Below are 19,957 nucleotides of genomic sequence, written 5' to 3' on the forward strand. Positions count from 1 at the left end.
TGATGCAAACACAACCAGAATGATGATTTCAAATGATGGTAAGGACTTTTCTATCATAGGAGTCAAGGCACTTTTATATCATATCAGAGAGAGTGCATATTAGTCACATTGCAGTCACTGGACACATTGCCTAATACCCTCAACTTAAAGGAGGAAAAGTTTATTTTGGCTTGAGGATTCAGAGGGTTTAGTCCACAGTCAGCTGGTTTGAAGGCAGAAATATCACTGCAAAAGGGCTGGGTGAAGGGAAGATGCTCACCTCACTGCAGTTAGGATGCAGAGAGAGGGAGCAGTCAGGAGGGAGTCACATCCTCCAAAGGCAAGTCCCCCGTGGGTCAGCAGGGATGAGTACCATCACCTTCCAAATGTCCCGCCTCTGAACACAAAAAACTTTTGTAAGGGACACTCTAGACCTAAACCATAACAGACTATTGACTGGGACAGCTGTGTGGGGAAAATAAACATCTATATGCCCAGTGACCCAAAACTTCACTTCCAGGTATATGCTCAGATAAATGCTCACCGATGTCTGCTAAATATACCTACAGAGGCTGATGCAAGTGAAGAATTCTGCCTAAAACCTGAACATAGTCACGTTCTGAAGCCTAATTCCCAGTTTACTGTGAGTGGAAGGAAAAGAGAAATCATGTACCATGAAGAAAACACCAAGATGAACCCAGAGTGTTGATACCACACCAAGTGGTCAAACACTTCCAAAAGACACAAACAAGGACAGAAAAAGGTGAGCCAAAAAACATTACACCAGAGAAGGTACATGACCAACTGGATCCTGACTGAGAGGAAACAACAGCAACAATGTATGAAAGACAATCTTATAACAGCTAGGGAAAGTGGAGGGCTGGCTGTCAGATGTTCTTATTACTTCTCATGGAAAATGACACAGAAGCATATCCTGATGCATTGACGCATTTAAAAGTGAATGTCATGATGTCTGCAAGTCATTTTTAAGTAAGAAGAAAGCATGGATAGTAGACAAATGAATGTAGAAGTAGCTCTGCATTTATGTGAAATAAAGTAAAGATGGTGAAATGATAACAGTGTAGGCCAGTGGTGGCAAAACTGCGGCACACACACTGCAGTCGACTGTTTGTATCATTGAAAGCTCTAAAAGGTTTGCCATCACTGTTTTAGACAGTGGATATTTTGGTGTTTATTGTGTTATTCTTTCAGCATATCTCTACATTAAAATTTGAACAGTAATTTCTTAGAATCCATTTTAAAGGGAATTTTGCACTCGTCTTCTTCAGAAGATGCAAAGAAGCTGGACTCCAATTTGTGAAAGTAGAAACTAGAAATTGGAAAACACTTTTCCAATTCACCAACCAATGACTAGTGTGCCAATAACAGGGCATCCTTTGTACACTTTGTGTATGGGAAGAGTGTAGCATCTAGCTAATAACTGGCACACTGACTGAGCAGGCGGGAGCTTCTCACAGCACTTAGAAGTGCTACTGGGCTCTCTAAGAGCTAAGAGGATGTGTGAGGACTGTCTTGGACTCCCCTCCCATGTGACATGATGGTGAGTAGCCACTTTCTGAAGCAAATGGATGTGGAGTTAAACCCTGGAGGTTATGACCTTGGCATAATCCCTTGGCCAACACACTCAGTTTACTCTTGTGCAAGGGCAAGGCCTACCTTACAGAGACCCCCTTGTACAGAGATACAATGTCTCTATAGCCATTTTATAATGTGATGTACAACCAAAGGACTCACGGCTTGTGGTGTTAGAGATAGGAATGCCTGGGAAAGCAAAGAGGATTCCAACACTGTGATCATTGTTGAAGACACATAGGAAAAGGGACCCTACTTTTGCAGAGGAGATAATGTGGTAAATTCACCAAATGTGCTTAAAAGAATCTGATTCTTATAAACAGGCTGGACCAATTTCCTCAAAAGCAGCCCAGGACCATAGGCCTCAATAGCACCTCTTGCAGTTGTCCAGGATGCAGGTCCTGCACCAGGCTGCACATGTATCACATCATGAGCTCTGAGAATGGAGCCTGAGAAGCTACATCTTAACAGGTGTGACAACCATCGGGAACTGAGATGATGCCTGCTCTATTCACTGCTGTACTTGCTAAACCTGGTGGAATACCTAGTACATAGAGGTGTTCAGTGAAAAATGGGCCGTGGAATGACAGAAGGACAAATCAACATGCCGCCTCATGGCTTTCATAGGTAGGGCAGAGTCAGAGGTCTGGTACCTTCCTTTCCTTACATACTTCATATACAAGTTGTTCTCTCCTCTCTTCTCTTTCCTTTGGGTACTATATTTTGAGTCATCCTGACTTGATCTTCTACAGAGACTTTTTGAGGCCAGAAAAAGGTGGACCCTGGGCCCTCTTCCTGCTGGAAAAAGCTCAGCCTACAAACTCAAGTTATATACAGCAGCTCTCAGTCCTGGCTGCGCTTCAGAATGCCCTGAAGCTTGGCCTCCGCCCTATATAAATTAAATCAGAATCACTGGAATTGAGGTATAGGTATTGGTGTTTTCCAAGTGTTCCCCAAGTGATTCTGTTGCATAGTGAGGTTGGGAACCTCCAGCGAACAGTAATGAGGATACCTCTAAAAACCCCAGTGTTGAGTGCAAAAGGTGGAAAGCGATTTATAGCTCAATACCATTTGAGGATATTAAAATTTAATATGCACACAAAGCAAAGTTGTGTATTTTTCAGAGATACTAAAACTTCTAAGGACACAGGTGAAATTCCATGGAGGAAGAAAGGAGAGGGGAGTTAGAGTGATAATGGAGAATAAATGGGGAAATATAAAATAAAATGAGCAAGGTCTTGCACAGAACTTCCAGCCATAAACTGAGAAGTATGGCTTCCAAATATTAAATTTCCATAGTTAGTCTGCATGGAGAGGTCGTGCGTACCGCACTCAGTGTAACTGATTTATGTGTCTTCGCTCTGCTAATCCTGGTAGCAATTATGAGATAGGGATTATTATTTCGAGTTCTTTAGAGAGTTTAAGAATATTAACAAGGGTTGCACAACTAGAAAGTGGTACAGTGGGTGTAAGTCCTGTCTACTGGGTCAGAGTCATGGCCCTTTATCTCCATCACTGCTCCCTCGGGTGCTTGGGAGCTGCTGGAGAGAAAGCAGCCAGTCTGTCCAAATGGTCCCTTGCCAAGAACGGGGAACAAGAACGACCACCCAGGGCTCCGTGTATGAGAAGAAAGGGCCTGCGCAGGACCTTCACACAATTTGGAAGCCCCCGAGATTAGCCTCGGTGTCCTCACGAGGCCAGCAATGTTTGTTTGGTTCTAGGCGCAGACAGAATCCTCATCGGTGGAACAGAAAAAAGAGGATGATGGGGTGCGAGGTGGGGCACAGAGGGTGGAGGACGGAAGGAAACAACAGTGCTCCCCACTTCCCACAGGGAACTTCCTCTCCTCACACACTCAGGGTGTGGAAAATGGTAATTTCATATCCATCGCTCACAGCACCTGTCTCTGGAACCAGTTCAGAAATCTTTGAAATTAATTGTAACAATAGTACATTTATGGAGGCAGGTGCAAATATTATTACGCAAGAGGCATAGAGGAGGAGCCTGATCAAGATTTTCCTAGGAGGAAGTGAAGAGACCGGAAGGGTATGCTCTTCTTATCCGGGTTGGCGCCCTCTGGGGGTGAGTTGAGTCTCTGCTGCCCCTCTCCACTCCCATCTGGACATCCAAGTTTCCAGGTCGAGTTCTTTACCTTAAAAGCTCCCTCAGCATCCACGCATGTGCGCTGTCCTCTGGGGTGCACTCACGGGGCTGGGACAGAGGTCAGCTCGGCCGGCTCTTGGTATCTGCTGTGGATGCAGCTGCTCCGGAGTAAGCGGACCTCTCTCCTCCTTTCCTGAAAACGCCTCCCGTGCTACCCCGCCAGGGTCTGCAGTCACCTCGTGGGCTATGGCTTACAGGCTTTGGTTAAAATACAGGTCTCTAACCTCAGGCAGCTGAACAGAATAGGGGAGTTCCTCAAATTTCACTGTGCGTACAACTCAGCTGGAAAACTTACTGAAAAAGGCAGAGTCTTGGGTCCCCGTGGCACACGTCCTGGCGGAAGACACAGAGCTGCAGTTCCAGCCAGCGCTTCAGGGACTCTGATGCCGGTATTCCCTGAATTCCAGTTTGGGAAATAACCGCTTCTGCAGGACCTTGTCACCTTTCATCAGTGCAAGAGACTCTCCGTGCAGACGCCTGGCTGAGCACTTGGCCCCGGGGCACGAGGCGCTGCTTCGCCTCCCACGCGGTCTTTGTCCATGTAGAGCCGAGGCCCGGCCGGGGCGCTGCAGGTGGCAGCTGGCGTCCTCACTCAGGGCCATCTGCGGACCGCTGGCCCTGCCTCCGTTTACAGCGAGGGGAGGCCTGCTGGAACCTCAGGACCCCGCACCGGCGTTCGACTCAGCCTTGCGGGCTTGCTCAGGCCCTGAAGGGGAAAGGAGAAAGTGACGTCTTGCATTGCGCTGCACCTAGGTAAACGTTCTCACACCCTCCCCAGATCTTGCGTGCATTACGTCAGAGCGTCACATGAGGGCGCTCTAGGGACCCAACAGGCGAGGATTCCCCAGGAAGCCGGGCGCAGGGGCTGGTGCTGCTGCGTAGATTTTACTTTTCGGGGTACTCGAACTTCTTACGCTCACAGGGCTTCCAGCCGCGCGTGCAAACCAGTTCGTGCCTGGCGCAAGCGTGAGCGCGCGCGCACGAGACGGAGTGCGGCTGCAAGGGCGAGTGTGGCATCCCCGGAGGGGCGGGGAGCAGGCAGGAGGAGGAGCCGACGCGGGGCCGGCGGAGAGAGGAGGAAAACAATGCGCCTCCCCAGGTCCGTTTGCTTGTGTTTCCCGGGTCTGCAGCGTCTGTGCGATCGCCCCTACCCTGCCCCTTCCCCAAAATATCCTTTCCCCCTGGGCTCCAGCACGAAGGGGCCCTGGAGAAAGGTGCCCGGTGCCAGCGCCCAGGAGCAGCGGAGGCCTCCCTCTGGGGCAGCCTTCACGGGGTGCGCGGGCCCTGGCCGCCCGGAGACCCCGCGGCCCCGCTCGCGGCTGCCCGCCAGGCTCAGGCCAGGACAGGCAGCTCCCGTTACACATGAGTCACAAGAATAACAGGGATCCAAGGCAGCCGCCGGCGCGGGGGTCGCTGCATTTTCCCAATTTGATGAAGAGACCCAAGGGTCCAGGCGGGGAAGGGGCCTGCTCCGAGCTTGCTACAGAACAGTTAAGTGACGCACTGGGTAACGTTCGTTTCCTACCCTCCCAGCTTCCCCCCGGCCCCGGTCTCCACCTTTACGCACACTTTGAGTGGGCTGCTGGGTGCGTCCAGTCCCTCCCTGGGGCCGAGCCAAGACACAGACCTTTCCCCCTTGTCGCCCGGAGGCCCCTCCGCGGGCTGGAGGGCCCTGTTAGAATCTGAAGTTTAGGCCCTTTGGACTGTTCTGGACTCCCCAAAGAATGACAGCAGGTGGGTGATGAGGAGACGCCCCCGCCCAAGTGCGGTGGAGTCACTGCGGAGGTGTTTAGCCATTCAAGCTAGCGGCGGGGCCCGCGGCTGCCGGGCCGTGACGTCGCCGCAAGTGTGCGCGGTCGTCCTTGGCAGCAAACACGGCGATCAAAACTGAGTCCCCGACGCATGTGATTGACTGTCCTGTGGATCCCACTGCCCTGAGTGTGAGCGTGCGCGGACGCGCGCACACACACACACACACACGCACACGCACACACGAAGACCTTCTGCGCCAAAGCCAGGCTCTGAGCTGTGAAAGGCCTGCAGCAGGAATGAGAGCAGGATGTGTTTTCTGTGTAGCTGTTGACTGGCTTTACCTGAGGAAATAAAAGTGTGCGAAGCTGTCGAGGAAAAGGCCACCGTCCTTGGTGCGCTGTCCTGTGCAGGGCATACAGGACTTGGTTGGGACTGTGTCGTGGGCACCATTGTCCAAAGCCTGGCCGAGCTCCTCAGAGGCCAGTGGCGGCTGGGTCCCGCGCGGTTTCTGGACCAGCTCTCCTGCTGACTCATTCTGGGACCTGGGAAGGGACGTCCCCCTCTGGGGTTCAGTTTCCTCCGCTATGTCAGGTGACTTCTGAGCTCCAAGGGAGCCTGTGAGGGGGCCCAAGGGCCTCTGGGGACAAGGCCACGCCTCTCTGAGGCACACTCCACATGCAGCTTGGGCTCTCTCCATGTGCATGGCTTTGGGACTTGTTTGGAATTTTACTTGTTCTCCATAACATTTCACTTCGGTGTGTGGTGAGGCGTTTCCTGCCTACCCCGGAGTAGCCTGTGTCCTGTTATGGGCATGAGGTGAATGGAGCAGACACTTAAGGAAGACTTGGGCTTCTCCCGCCTCTTCCTGTGGCCCTCTCTGCCTGTCCAGGAGAAAGTCCCGCTCTGGCTGCCATCCTTCTGGCTCCTGTTCCCCGCTCCACAGAACAAGCGTTCCCAGCAAGACCAAGCTTGGTCATCTCTCCTACAGTCTGTGCGAGCTCCTTCTTGTGAAATGGATTCTCCCTCCATGCTTTCCTGCACTTCCGTCCCAGGTATTTAGTCCAGTTCTTACAAGTTTGCTTGCACTTGGTGCACACGTGTAGCATGATGAATGTTCCACATTAAATGTGAATGAGGGATGTCACATACATTAGATATCCACCTGTAACATTGGGGATCTCTCCACCTAGTAGGGAAAAGACAAAAGCTGTTACTCTTGAAAGTATGATAGAGGGACAATGATAGAGCTTGGGATCCAATGGAGAAAGCAATTAAACCTGTCCAAAGTAATCTGTAGAGTTGTCACAGAAGATATAACATGTAGCTGTGGCTTCACATGTAACTATGAGATTCTGAATGAAGCAACACCCCAAACAGTGGAAAGAAGTGTGAGGTGAAAGTGTGCAAGACTTGGGTGTCAGGTCTCTAAAGCGGTGTTGGGTTGGGGGATGGGTCATGGACAAGGACTTGGAGGCACACTGGATTGCATGAAACAGAGTCAATAGAAGTATTAACAGAATAAATTTAAGGATGCTTGTCACTTAAGGAAGGTCACTCAGGCTGGATGAGGGGTGACGGGAGGGAAAGAGAGAGGAGCCACAGAGAGCAACACAGAGATAGCTTCAGTAGTTCAGGTAGGGAAAAGATGGAGCCCTGGACAAACGCAGCGATAGCAAGGAAGGGGGAGGTAAAACTGGAAGATGGTGGAGAGGAAGAATAGGCAAGGCTGGGTGACCGATTGGATAAGGTCCTTGGGACAGAGGAAGATGCATAAGGTTTACGTTAAGTAGACCCACCAGGTGGAGGAAGTGATAGCCAGCATAAAAACACTCCAGGAAGAATAGGCTGGGTAGAAGAGTGGAGGCAAATAGCACAGTTGTGACCTTGCTGAGCTTTAGATGTTTGTGGAGCATCTAGGTGGAAATGCTGTCCAATTTCAAGGTTAAACACCAGCAGGTTCCCGTAATTACCTGTCAGTTGGTTTGTGCTCTGACACTGGTGGTGTTCTATAAGAATACATCACTCCTGTGAGTCTTTAAACAGTAAGCAGTACTTGTCTCATGCCTGGAGCCATTAAATTGTCACAGTAGCAGTGTATCACACAGACAGTGGCTTAATTGACAGCGTCATCAGATGCTGTCTGAATAATTAAAAAGGCCCCTCCTCTTGCATTCAAATGGAGCTTGGCTGGATATTAACTATCAACAGATGGGTGCTGGCTAGGAAGAGGGTAGAGTGGAGCACACTGAAGGTTTACTGTTATCGTAACAGGGCATGGATGACACCCTACACAGAATCACTGCTTTCAAAGATTCAAACCCTGCAAAGATCACACCCCTGTAAAGATCACTGCACTCAGTGAGACCCTTGGTCTATAAAGGCTACTCCTCTTTAGTGTCCTGGGGCTTCGCTTGGGGGAGGGCAGACATGTCCCCTGGACCTCTGTTCATCTTCAATCACTCCCTGAGCTCTTCATTCATGTCATAGTTGAAGCAACTCGTTTCTAAACCTCTTGGTCAGATGTGAAGGCACAAACGTTAGTTCTTGCGTTTGGTTAAAGACCTGGGCTCTCGAGCTGGGGATATTTGGAAATCAGAGTTTGGCCTGGCTGTTATTTACTGCGTGATTACAGCGGTACTTCAGTTCACAAACTCGATTCTTTCGGCAATTCTGGTTGCAAACCAAGTTAGATGAGAACCGAATCAAATTCAGTGGTTAGATAGGATGTCGACCTTATGGAGAAGGTAGATGTGGTTTGTGTCCAGTTCGATTTGCGACCAGAATCGTGGAGAGAATTGAGTTTATTAACCAAGGTATTGTGGCAATTTTATCTTCTGTGCATCCGTTTCATTTTCTGTACAACAGAGATAATAACAGTGCAACCCCTTTGAAGACAGCACTTCAGATCGTGGTCTAATGAAGGGAGGGAGGACTGCTTCTTTAGTCTACAAACGAAAGCAGTTCATTTACATGAGGGCAGAACAAACATTTGTGTGATTGGAAAAAGCTAAGAAAATCTTGGTGAGTTTTGAAAAGCTACCATGGAAGAAGAATTCCACTGCTTGAGGCTCTGTGGGCCCGGGCATCATCAGAGCAGTAGGAGAAGGTCAGTTTCAGATAGGAGTAGACCTGGAGGCCTTGAGAAGAAGCCCCGTGGGTCTCCAACCTGGAAGGAAATGCTGCACTGGTGTTTGGGGTGGTGGAAGTTGAATCTTTATCCCAGTTCAGGGCAGGCCTGGAGTGGGCTGTGGTGGGCTGGATCTTAGTACCATAAGCCAGGCAGAGGACACCATGAGTCTGTGTCCCAGGAGTCTTCTAAGGCTACTTGGTGTGGCCATGTTTGGTTTTGGCAACCATCAGACTTGAGGGTGGGTACAATAGACAATCCAAGGTGTTCAGTCTTGTGCATTCCCTCCCTCTATCATTCACAGAGAACTCTAGCTGGTTTATTTCAGGAAGCAGGGCACGCAGCAAAAATAAATTCATGAATGAGGCAAATCGTGTTCAATGACAAAGCCAGTACCAAGCTGTTTTTAAACATTAATTCGGCAACTCAGGTCACACAACTGACTTTAGCAGCAAGAGTACATGCAGATTGTTCTCTGAAAGACCTCACAGCTGTTCAACCCATTCTGGCCGCTCCCGGAAAATTCCAAGCACAGGACATGTGCCCCAGATACTGCCTGACGTGTATGATCCCCTGTTAATCCCTGGGGAAGAGACTTGTTTGCATTCAGTGACAAAGCCAGCCTTAAGCTGTTTTTAAATTAAACTATCATTACAGAAAGGGAGATTATCTGATGCCTATGACTTCTGAATTAAAAAATCAATCTCCATTGTCTTTTGCTTCCTTGTTGCTTTTGCCTTCTTAAACGTAGGGATAGCAGTGAGCAAACTGAGAAGTAGAGGAAGAGTCCTCTACCCAGTACCATCTTCTTTGTACTTTCCTTCTACCTTCAATGTACCAATAACCAGTGATCCAGGGCTGGGGCTACAAATGGCTGAGCCACTGAGCTGAAGGTTTTATTTTCCCATCTGGGGCTATAGCTGTGCTGTCAATAACGTGGCTAGTTGAACTTATTGATCAGCTCCAGTAAATGTGCCACTGGTTTCTTGGCAGAACCCTTTGGCTCAGGAAAGGCAGCTCATGCAGGGTTTGGTGCAGCCACTTTCCCTCCATACGCCCAATGCAAACATCACTAATCAATCCCATCCATCTTTCTGAGCCCAATATCAACCTCCTGGCCTCTTATAACACATCACCCTAAGGAGCCAGTGTCAACTGAATGGAGTGATACTGAAGCAAAATGCCACTTGGCATGCCTACACTTTGAGGCCCTCTCTCCCATCAGATGATACTTGTTTGGATTGAAGTAGTCATTTCCTTCTCTATCATTAAGATAACAAGGTGGAATTTGTGGTTATTCATTGTTGCTTTGAACTTGGACAATCTGTGGGCTTGTCTTTCTATTTTTTTGTTGTTGTTGTTGTTGTTACCGGGAATCGAACTCATGACCTCAGGCTTGCCAGGCAAATGCTTCTGCTGCTGAGCTATATACCCAGCCCTTGCTTATCTTTCTAAAGCTGGCCATATATTCTTACTGTGGTGAAAGTATTAAAACTAAAACTTGACATACAGTTTTATACCTCCTAGACATGCTACCCTGTTTCATTAATCCTTTGCAGTCCAGAGTTAAAGAATCTCTCTGTTCATTGTCTTTTTCTGGACCAGGTAGGCCGTACTAGACTAGTACAGTTACAAACATCATGTGAGCAGACCCCTTCTCTGTGCAAACACATGCATTCATTTGGTTGAGGCTTCTTTCTACATTACATTGCTACGAATACATCATGAGAACATCAGAAAAGTTTCCTAAATTAGGGAAAGAATTTGGAGGGAAGCTGGATGGGGATCATCACACATCATAAGAATGAAAAGACCTTTAAGTTTGCCTTGCAATATAAGCAGAGTAGCAGCTATACAGAGTTATTTCAAAACTCTATTTCAGTCATGCAAGGGTTGATAGGGAGACTTTCTGTACAAGCTACCAAGGAAGGAAAAGAAGAAGAAAAGAAAAAAGAAATAGATCTCAGAAGTTTAGTCTTGCAAAAACGCACTTTTATGTATGGGTGATACCTAGAGTGACAATATAATTTATTGCCTAAATTAGGACTTGTTTGAGAGTGAAAGAGGCACTATTAATTGCATGGGGACAACAGGTGGCTGTTAGGGCAGCTGGTCACCACCACCACACTCCTTCCCACTGCATAAACCCCTGACATGTGTGACTCCAAAGACAGAAAGTGAATGGGACATGTGTGACGGAAGTCTGTGAATGCCGTCTTTCTGAGCTCTGAGGATCACAGTGTATAGAGACAAAAGTCATCTAGAGACCGGTAATGTGTACTTTTTTCAACAAGCCAATTTGTTGTTTATAACTTATTTTTGTTTCAAAGTCGGGGTGAACTGGGAGAAGTCACTTAAAAATGAATTTTTCCACTTTGCAGGAAGAATGCAATTCATAAAGAATAAGAAACCCCATGCATATAGTTTTGAAGGCAGCAACATAGCTTTAATGATGCCAAGTTTCTGTCTGGCCCTGGAGAAGTCCCATTTCCAGGTTAGGGGCACTGCAGACTGTTGTACAAGGTTCGCTTGATTGTCTTTGCATCTGCCGAGATTTCCTAGAGAAAGAAACTAACACTTCATGATATTTCATCTCACAAAAGTCCCGAGTATTTCAAATGGCCTGCTCTAGGAGATTATAAGCTCAAGGTTACTCCATCAAACTGAGATTGTGATTCAAATTGCACATGTCTGACTCTTTCCATGGTGCCCAGAATAAAGGAATTAAAAAAAACAGCAAAGCATAGGACTCGTTAGTTTTTCAACTATTTACTAGGTGATTACTATGTACCAGAAGTTCTGCTGTGTGCTAGGGGTGCAGAGAGGAGCCCACACCTGGGCCCTTGTGACACTCGTATTCTGCTGGAGGATGTGGGAGTATGAAGAGAAGAAAAGCTGACAACAGTGGGGCCACCAACTTGGCTGTAGGAAGTGAGAGAAGGCAGGAGAGGGAACCAGGAGGTGATGAAACAGAAGTCCCGTGCCTCCTTTGTCAGGACGCTGGAGTCTGAGCAAGATGAGGAACTGGGGAATTCTTGCTTCTCTGCCTCCTTGAGGGTTGCTGATTGCACACAGTTCCATAAAACTCTGTAGATCGTTCTTTCCTCCAGCAGCCTGCAAGCATTTTCATGTGACCCGGGTTGATGATTGGAGAAGAAACCGGTGGGGCTCTCTTCCTAAGGGCTTTAGCCCAAAGAAGGAGCTAATGCCATGTGGCTCAACCAGAGGCAATGTTCCCATTGCTCCAGCGGTGCCTGCAGGGCTGGAGTTTTGTTTTCAGGAGGCCCTGATGCGGTCTCCTTCCTGTTTCCTCTTCAGGCTGCCGTACTGAGAGCGAGGCAAGGCTGCTGTTACTCAGTGACAAAGGAGACGAGGGCTCCTTGGTGACCCCCGCGCAGGGCCAATCTGAGCCCACAGCCGCCTTCTTTCTGTACTAGGATCTGAGGCTTGAGGTCACCCTGCCCCGCCTGGAGAGTTTTGGAGACCAGTGTGGTCACTAATACAGAGGGAGAATTTTACAGCTGGAAGGGACATCTCTAAATCCATTCTCTAGATATACAGTGTTTCTTTTCCTTCAGTTCTGAATTTGAAAGCGAGGTGGATCTTTTGCAAATGGAAAGAGGACCCAGAGATGGGCAGAGGGGGAGAGGGAGAGAAGGGAAGTGAGTGAGGTTAAGATGAGTTGTGTGCATCTCCCGACGCCGGGATGAATGTGATCACTGCGCACTGCAAAGCACAGACTAAGAAAGTAAAATCTAAAAGACAAAATTCTCTTTCAATAGAAATGCCACGACATACACATTTAAACCAAGAATTTTAATGAACTCTCACAAGCATGAAAAGACACGGAAAAGGAATGCTACAAGTTTTTTTCATCCGATTTTGGAGATGTAAAAGGCCCTTCCTACAGACATACTTTATCAATCTGGACTTCATCTGCCACATCTGAGGCATCTGTAAAAAGATAATTCAATTTCTAATAAACATCTGCTGGATCCTTTTCTAGGATATGAAGCTCAACTGTGTTTTCCTCTAATGAAACTCATCCTAGCTCTGAGAGGAGCATGTCGTTTTGCACAGCAGTGAGTAAGTTCCCAGCTCCCATTTCTGCTCACAGCAAATGTCCTTGAGGTTTGCGCTCATGGTTAAACACAAAAGGTCTCAGTGCCCTGAGATTCCGCAGATGCCTGTTGAATTACCAGGATGCCTGGAGACTGAAAGCACTTAACAGGAAGGGCTTCTGCTCCCCGACACTCCTGCACTCTCACTCCCACCACAACTGCAAGAGCGGGGAAAAGCCTCACTTCCAACAGTCCACCTGGCCATAATCTTTTCTACTTCAACTAATTGCTATTTGCGGTGACATGAGGCTGGGCACGGGGGAGGGGGCGGAGACTCCTCCAGCTAATGATGAAGTATCAAACCACAAAATGATTTCAGATGGCCCGTCGCTGCACTGCGGGGCAGCCAACATCTTACAATGATTTTCAGTTGCAGGAAATATAGCTCTCGTACAAAGAAATACATTCCTAACAAGGCACAGGAATTAATTTCCAGAATGTCCTTGATGCAAAAGCAGGCGAAGAGTTTCAAGTCGTTGCAGAGTTTCAGAGTGACTTGTACAGATATCTAAAAATTACTCAGCTTCTGGGCTTTTTAAAGCATTTGCGTTCTTTTTTTTAAAAGAGAAAAAAATAAAAGTAACAATAAAACACAGTTTCAAAACAGGTTAGTAGGAGAGTTACAATAATTTATGCATTGGGTATTATTGTCTTTGTAGTATAAGATACAGGCACGATATCTTGTCCAAACAATGTTAGCACAAACCTTTCTCTGCAGTGAAATAAGAGAAACTAGCTGTAGATCTATCTTGACTAACTTGGGTATAAATATAGCATTTATGTTCTTAAAAGAGGAAACCCCCTTTTTACAGTAACAAAGGTTTAAGGATGTTTTGATGTCTGCGACTGTTTAATGTGTGTCTCATCAAGCAGATCATTCATGTTACATGGGCAGAAATTCTGTCCCTGTTTGGTCACCACCACATCCTCAGTAGTTAGCACAGAGTGTTTGTCTGACATGTAGCACATGTTCAATAAATTGTGTTGCTTGCATGAATGAATGAAATCCCGACGCTACAGAAAACTCTTTCTGTGCTAGCAATGTTATGCTGTTGCCACACGATCAAAAGGATGGAGATTTATAACATTCCATAATTGTTACTGTCTGTAGAATGCCTTATCTAACTGGGAGTATTTTCACATGTAGTAATACTAATAATGATGATTAGCAGCAGCAGAATTAGTATTAGTAGTCATAATACAGAGACAGTGGCAGTGACTTTGACCGCTATGTGCAAGTTTTGAGATGAGCTTTTTGTGAGAACCCTATTTTATTTCCCAGCCTCCCTGTGGAGTATTTATTATTATTCGCACATCACAGATGAGACAATGGAGGAGCAGAAACAGAAATAAATTTCCCAAGATCCCATAACCAGGAAGTGGCAGAGCTGGGACTCAAGTTGAGCACATCTGTAGCCCATCTTCCCCTTCCTTCCTTTCCTTTCCCTTCCCACAGCATACTGAGGGTAGACACTGTGGTTTGACTCTCCAAATATTTATCCCCAGTAACTTCTCCTTTACTTTCCCTGCCCATGAGACTACGGCATTAAGAGCTTGAGTTCCCAGCATCCTTTGCATCAAGGCTGACTGTGTGACACTGTCTAGGGCATGGTGTCCTTGCTGGTAGAGCTCCATGGGATTCCTCCAGATTCTTGGTCTTCAGAAGAAGGATATTTATTCATCTAAACTGTGGCATGAATCAACCTGAGGATTTATTTCTCCACATCATTCATTCCAACTCACTCATGCTTTCATTCCTTCCTTCTATGTTAGGTTAGATACTCAGGGCTATGTTTCCCAGAGGTCCGACACATTAGCAATGGAAGGTGGCTTGATAGTTTTCAGAGGATGAAAAGTAATGGCCTAAGTTTATTCATATTTGTTCACAGATTAGAAATGTAAAATAATTGTGGTTGTCACAGACATACCATTATGTTTCCAAAAACTGTTTTTGCTAATGCTCATTTAAATCCATTAGTGTGTTTTGAACTCACTTGTGCATCACTGCTGACCTTAGCTGAAGTTTCATTGTCCACCATTGCTATATGATTCCTTTTCTATAATTCTCATAGATAAATCGGTGGCTCCCAAATGAGAATGTTGATAATGAAAATAGGTGGGTACTACATCTCAAAACGATGTTATAAGCAAGGATAGCACTCAGGAGTAAACATGAATATGTATATCTTAGGATCAGCGGACGTGTATGCACAGGGTCTTTTTTGCTGGCTTTTTTCCTGACAAAGCACGCACAGGAAGAATCAAAATGAATTTCTGAGGGTACATTGTACTCTGAGCAAGTTACACCTGAGTAATTCAGACTTTGAAAATGGTGGAAGAATGCCTAAGAGGCAGGTCACATTACTTGCCAACACCAAGGCAGTTACTTCTGGGATTTTGTAGCGCAAGAACACAACCCCAACATCTTCACTTGGTTTTTAAGCAATGCCTGATACAATAACGGAAGCACCCAAATCCTCAAAATAATGCTGACTCCTAGAAACCCGGAGAAGTATTAAGTCACTGGAGAGACAAAGGTGCTCGCAGGATCACACACATCCATGATCCCTGGAGCAAAGCGTTACTAAGTCACATGGCGGCTAAGATGATTCTAAACTGTGCTCAAATTAATACAAACAAATACCGTCCTCTTAGAGAGATCAGGACAAGGCCTTGTGACTTGCCTTTGCCTGATGACACTTTGGAGTTTGCTAGCAGTAGCAGAGCATAAAGAAGTTGCTGTGACTTTGTGTGTGGCTGAATCCATTGACGTGTAGAGGACGAGGGGGCTCTTGGCCTGCAGACAGGACGCACATGCTGGGTTCCTCCCACCAGCTCCTTGTGGGAAGCTCCTGCCACTGAAGAGACTGTGAAGAGTGCTTTCCTGATGCATGCACCAGCCCGAAAGGTACCTAGAATCAGTATGAAGCATTACTGTGCACACAGAAGAGTTTGCATCCCTGCAGCTCTCACGCTGCCTACACAGAGAGCTGGCGGCGGCAGCTCCGAGGAACACCGTGGGCATCATCTGCAGAGAGAGGCAACGTCTGCGTTGTACCCTTTGGGGCGGCCCTGACACTCTGCCTCCTGCTCTTGATTCAGGGTTGAAATGGTGAAAAATCACAAGGCCAAACAACTGCATCTAAGGAGAGTGGGCCTTTTCAAGCTCTTTGTTATTAACTGAGCAATGAGTAATACAGACATTCTGCTGTTTTGGCACTAACATCTGCTAGCTCTTGAGGAGGAATGTGCTCTCACAGTTCTTTTTTCAAATGAAGGATGAGAAAAAAAATTTTTTCCATAAGTCTAAAATACCCTTTTGAAACATTTGCTTTAAGTGGCTTCCTCAAGAGGACTATCTCCACAATATATACTTCAGCTTCAAAATGCCATGGCTTTTAAAGTTGAGAGAGGATTAGGTAAGATATTGGGATTACTTAAGAAAACCAAAGTAGAACAAACACTTCCATTGCTAGGAATTTGACTCATCCAATGCTTGAGGATTTTCTTCACTTGTTGAAGAAACTCGTTTATGATATATTGCTGGTCATACTTCAGAACCACATGTAATGCTCCAGCATACCATGAAGAAATAATTTTGAGAAGCAAAGGCAACAAAACGGGTCCATTAAGAATGTGCTGAACGACATCTTCCAAGTTGAAAGTGCCCAGTTTTAGCGTTTGGATAACATATGTCCATTAAACAGACATCCAAAACTATTGAATGTTTACTGCTGTCCCCAATCACCTTTCTCTGTGTTCAAACATGTAAACATATATGAATAAACATATGTATTTTATCACTGTTTTTATTAACAAAAGGTGATGTTAGGCCACGTATTTTTATCTGCAGCTTGTTTTCTATTACTCAAAAACACAACATGGGAAACTCTCCAATTCAAGAGATACACAAATTTATTTAGAACAATCTAATTTTGTAAGTAAAATAATATAAAGAAACCAGCTGAATGTGGAGCATGCCTCAAATGAAGCACAACTGTAAATGAATTCTCATTAACATGACAGAACTCTGTTTATTTTGGAATTTTATGTAGTAGCTCACCTTTTAAAATTTGAGCTATGCCATTTTAAGTTACTCAAGTGTATTGATGTACAGTAAACTGCAACTATTTAAAATGTGCAATTAGATAAGTTTAAATCTATGAGTGTACCTACAAAACTGTCACTGCTATCAAAATACTATGGACTCTCAAGTTAGAACCAGCCTGACATGTGAACAACTTGGGTTATGACTGAAAATTTAGTTTTAACTTACAAACAAAGTCTTGAGTCATGACCTGAATGCTGGCTACTTGTGCCTCTAGATGGTCTCAGATACAGATTTAACACTTGAGGAGTTCTGGAAGGAACATTACCACATCCTTTCCCATATGGAGTTAATAGAGTAATCCTGGGCCAGTGCCTCTCTAAGGACACTGAGATCTGCCTGTGTATAGGAGAGAGACTTTGAAGGCTGTATAGAGGAGCCGGAGCCTTCAATCAACAGTTTGAGTTATAATCAGCCCTCGGCAATGCATTGAGTTTACAAATGAAGGGTCCACTGTATTGACCTTACTAATCACCTGTAAGTCTCTCATGTACCTGTCACTCTACCTCTCCAGTACTACCTGCGTCCTCCACCCCCAAGGAGGTACTGATTTGCTGTCTCTGTAGATTGCTTTACATTTGCTATATTTTGATATAGATGGAATCATAGTATATTCTCTTTGTTGATCTGAATCGTCTTAGTGTCATTATTTTGTGTTGTGAATGTCTTTTCATTCTTGAGAAGTGTTCTTCTTATGCAAGTACCACATTTCTTCGTACACTCACCTGGTGATGAGCATTCCAGTTGGGCATTACAGTAATCATAAACAATACTTCTTTGAACTAGTTCCCAGGGTAGTTGCACAATTTGATACTTAAACCTGCAGTTTGTGAGAGATCTGTCATGTTCTCATCAAAATTTGACGTGGTATGTTTTTCTTTTTAGCAGTTCTAGTTGGCATCTGTTCAGGTGTTTATTTGCCATCTCTACTTCTTTAGGAAATGCTAATTCAAAAATTTTTTCCATTTTTAATGGGCTATTTAGTTTTTGTGCTGAGCTTTGTGCTGAGTTACATATTATGGATGTAAATCCTTTACCAGTTATGCAGTTAGCAACCTGAGTCTGTGCCTTGTCTCTTTCATAACAGTGTCTTTCAAAGCGCAGACATTTTTAATTGCGATAAAGTTCATCAATTTTTTTCTTTTGTAGATTGAGTGTCTGGCATCCTGTATAATAAATCTTTGCCTAATTCAAGGTCACAGTAATTTCTTAATGACACTTTTGTATATGACACAAGTTATGACCTGAAGTTTTCCCTTTTCTTCCTATCCTTCTCCCCTCCCGTTTTCCTCAGCCTTCTCTTCTCACGGCTATCCTGCACCATGTCTTGAAAGGACTATTTCTTTCTCCACTGAATTGTCTTTGTATCTTTTTCAAAAATCACTTCTGCAGGTGCTGTGGTTCTATCTGTGAACTCTCTATTCTGTGGGGTTGACCTTTTCATCTGTCTGTGTCAACACCATACCATCTTGATAGCTTTAGCTTTACAAAAGTCTTGAAATAAGGTAGTGTGAGTCTGCAAAATTTAGTTCACTTTTCTCAAAGTCATTCCATATTCTAGGTTCTTTGCATTCCCCACTAGTAAATTTTTACTCAAAATAATCCTGATGTTTTCTTTGAGAGATGTTTATTCAGTTTGATTTCTTTCATAATTATTAGGGCATTCTTCTTGTGTCAACTTTGGTATTTTGTGCCTTTGAAATAATCTTTCCAGTGGTTTTAATTCCATTGCAAAGCAGTTTCTATTTGGTACATTTTTTTTTCTCATTCTAAGGGTCATTTTAAAAGGTGATGAACTCTTTTATCTTTTGTATGCTGAAATAGTTTTTATCTCCCCTTCACATTGAGAGGTATTTTCACGTAGTAGAAAATGTTAAGTTAATTGTTTTTGTTTTCAGTAGTTCAAACATGTTGTTCCAATGTCTTTTTGTTTGAATTGTTCTCTACAAGGAATCTGTTGTCATTCTTCTCACTATTCCTGTGAATGTAATGTTTCTTTTCTCTGGATGCTTAAAAAGTTTTCTCTCTATCATTGGTCTTGAGCAGTTTCTACAGTTTTCTTCATATTTCATATATTCAGAGTTTTTAAAGCTTCTTAGAGGTTGGAAAAGTCTTAGCCATTATTTTCTATGCCTTCCATCGCCATGTGATACTCCGACTACACATATATCTGCAGTCTTGATGTTGTCCCATGGTTGAGCTGTACTCTACATCTTTTTAAAAAAGTCTGCTAGAGTCTCATTGCTTCATTGTAATGGCTTTTATTGCTATGTCATCAGGTTCTTTAGTCTTTCTCTCTGAAGTATGTGGTGTGCTACTCAGTAAAATCTACATATTTCTCTCTCAGTCATTGTAGGTTTTACCTCTAGGAGCTCAATTTGGGTCTTTTTATATCTTCATGTCTTCACTTATTGTGTTTAATTTTTCCCCTAGCACATAGATACAGATATAGGTATAATTAAAATAACTTTTAGTGTCCTTGTATCTCTGTCAGTTTGGGGTTGGTTGCAATTCACTGATTTTTCTCTTTCTTTTGAGATTATTTTCCTGCTTTTTATGTCATACCTGGCAGTTTTTAACTGGTTGCTAGGCCTTGTAAAGCTCAGCTTTTTGACTACTGTAGATTTTGTTCTCCCATAAGTATTCTTTCTCTTTCTTTTTTTAATTTTACATAAATAACTCCAAAACTTCATCACAAAATAATAGGAGACTAAGAATAGTTAGTCCATATTGTTGTCTTCAAAGTAGTTTTTCTTTCAGTGCACTTAAGCTCCTTGGAAACTATTTGATCTTCCCGGATTCTGCTTTTAAGATTTATTTCCTTGGGCAGAACAACATTTAACTTAGGAATAAGAGCTTCCCAGTATTGAAGCAGACACTTCTGAGTACTTTGCTGGATAGCTGATGCACCGTGAAGTTTCTGGTCTGTCTTGTAGAATATTGCCAGCCTTGAGTGAATACTGGTTACTATTCCCTCAAATACATTTTATTCCCACCCTTGAATCCTTTCCTTACATGTGTATGTGGATAAGTACTCTGTTCAACCTTCAAAGGAGAAAAATCTATACAGCCTTTTCCTCTGTACAGCGTTCTGTGCTCCAGTCTCCACCCTGT

The 19,957-nt window shown here is 44.8% G+C and overlaps 1 long non-coding RNA gene across 1 annotated transcript in view; it reads left to right on the forward strand.

Annotated features, from left to right (window-relative positions):
- Positions 1-1,952: 1,952 nt before the first annotated feature.
- Positions 1,953-19,957, forward strand: part of LOC106149612 — a 58,408-nt gene continuing 40,403 nt past the window's right edge. The window contains exon 1 of the long non-coding RNA XR_001235918.1: positions 1,953-4,488. This is a non-coding gene — a long non-coding RNA (uncharacterized LOC106149612). The remainder of the gene's footprint in view (positions 4,489-19,957) is intronic.

Source organism: Chinchilla lanigera, unplaced genomic scaffold (genome assembly GCF_000276665.1).
Source record: "Chinchilla lanigera isolate Chin_1 unplaced genomic scaffold, ChiLan1.0 scaffold00004, whole genome shotgun sequence".
In the NCBI taxonomy this organism is placed as follows: domain Eukaryota; kingdom Metazoa; phylum Chordata; class Mammalia; order Rodentia; family Chinchillidae; genus Chinchilla; species Chinchilla lanigera.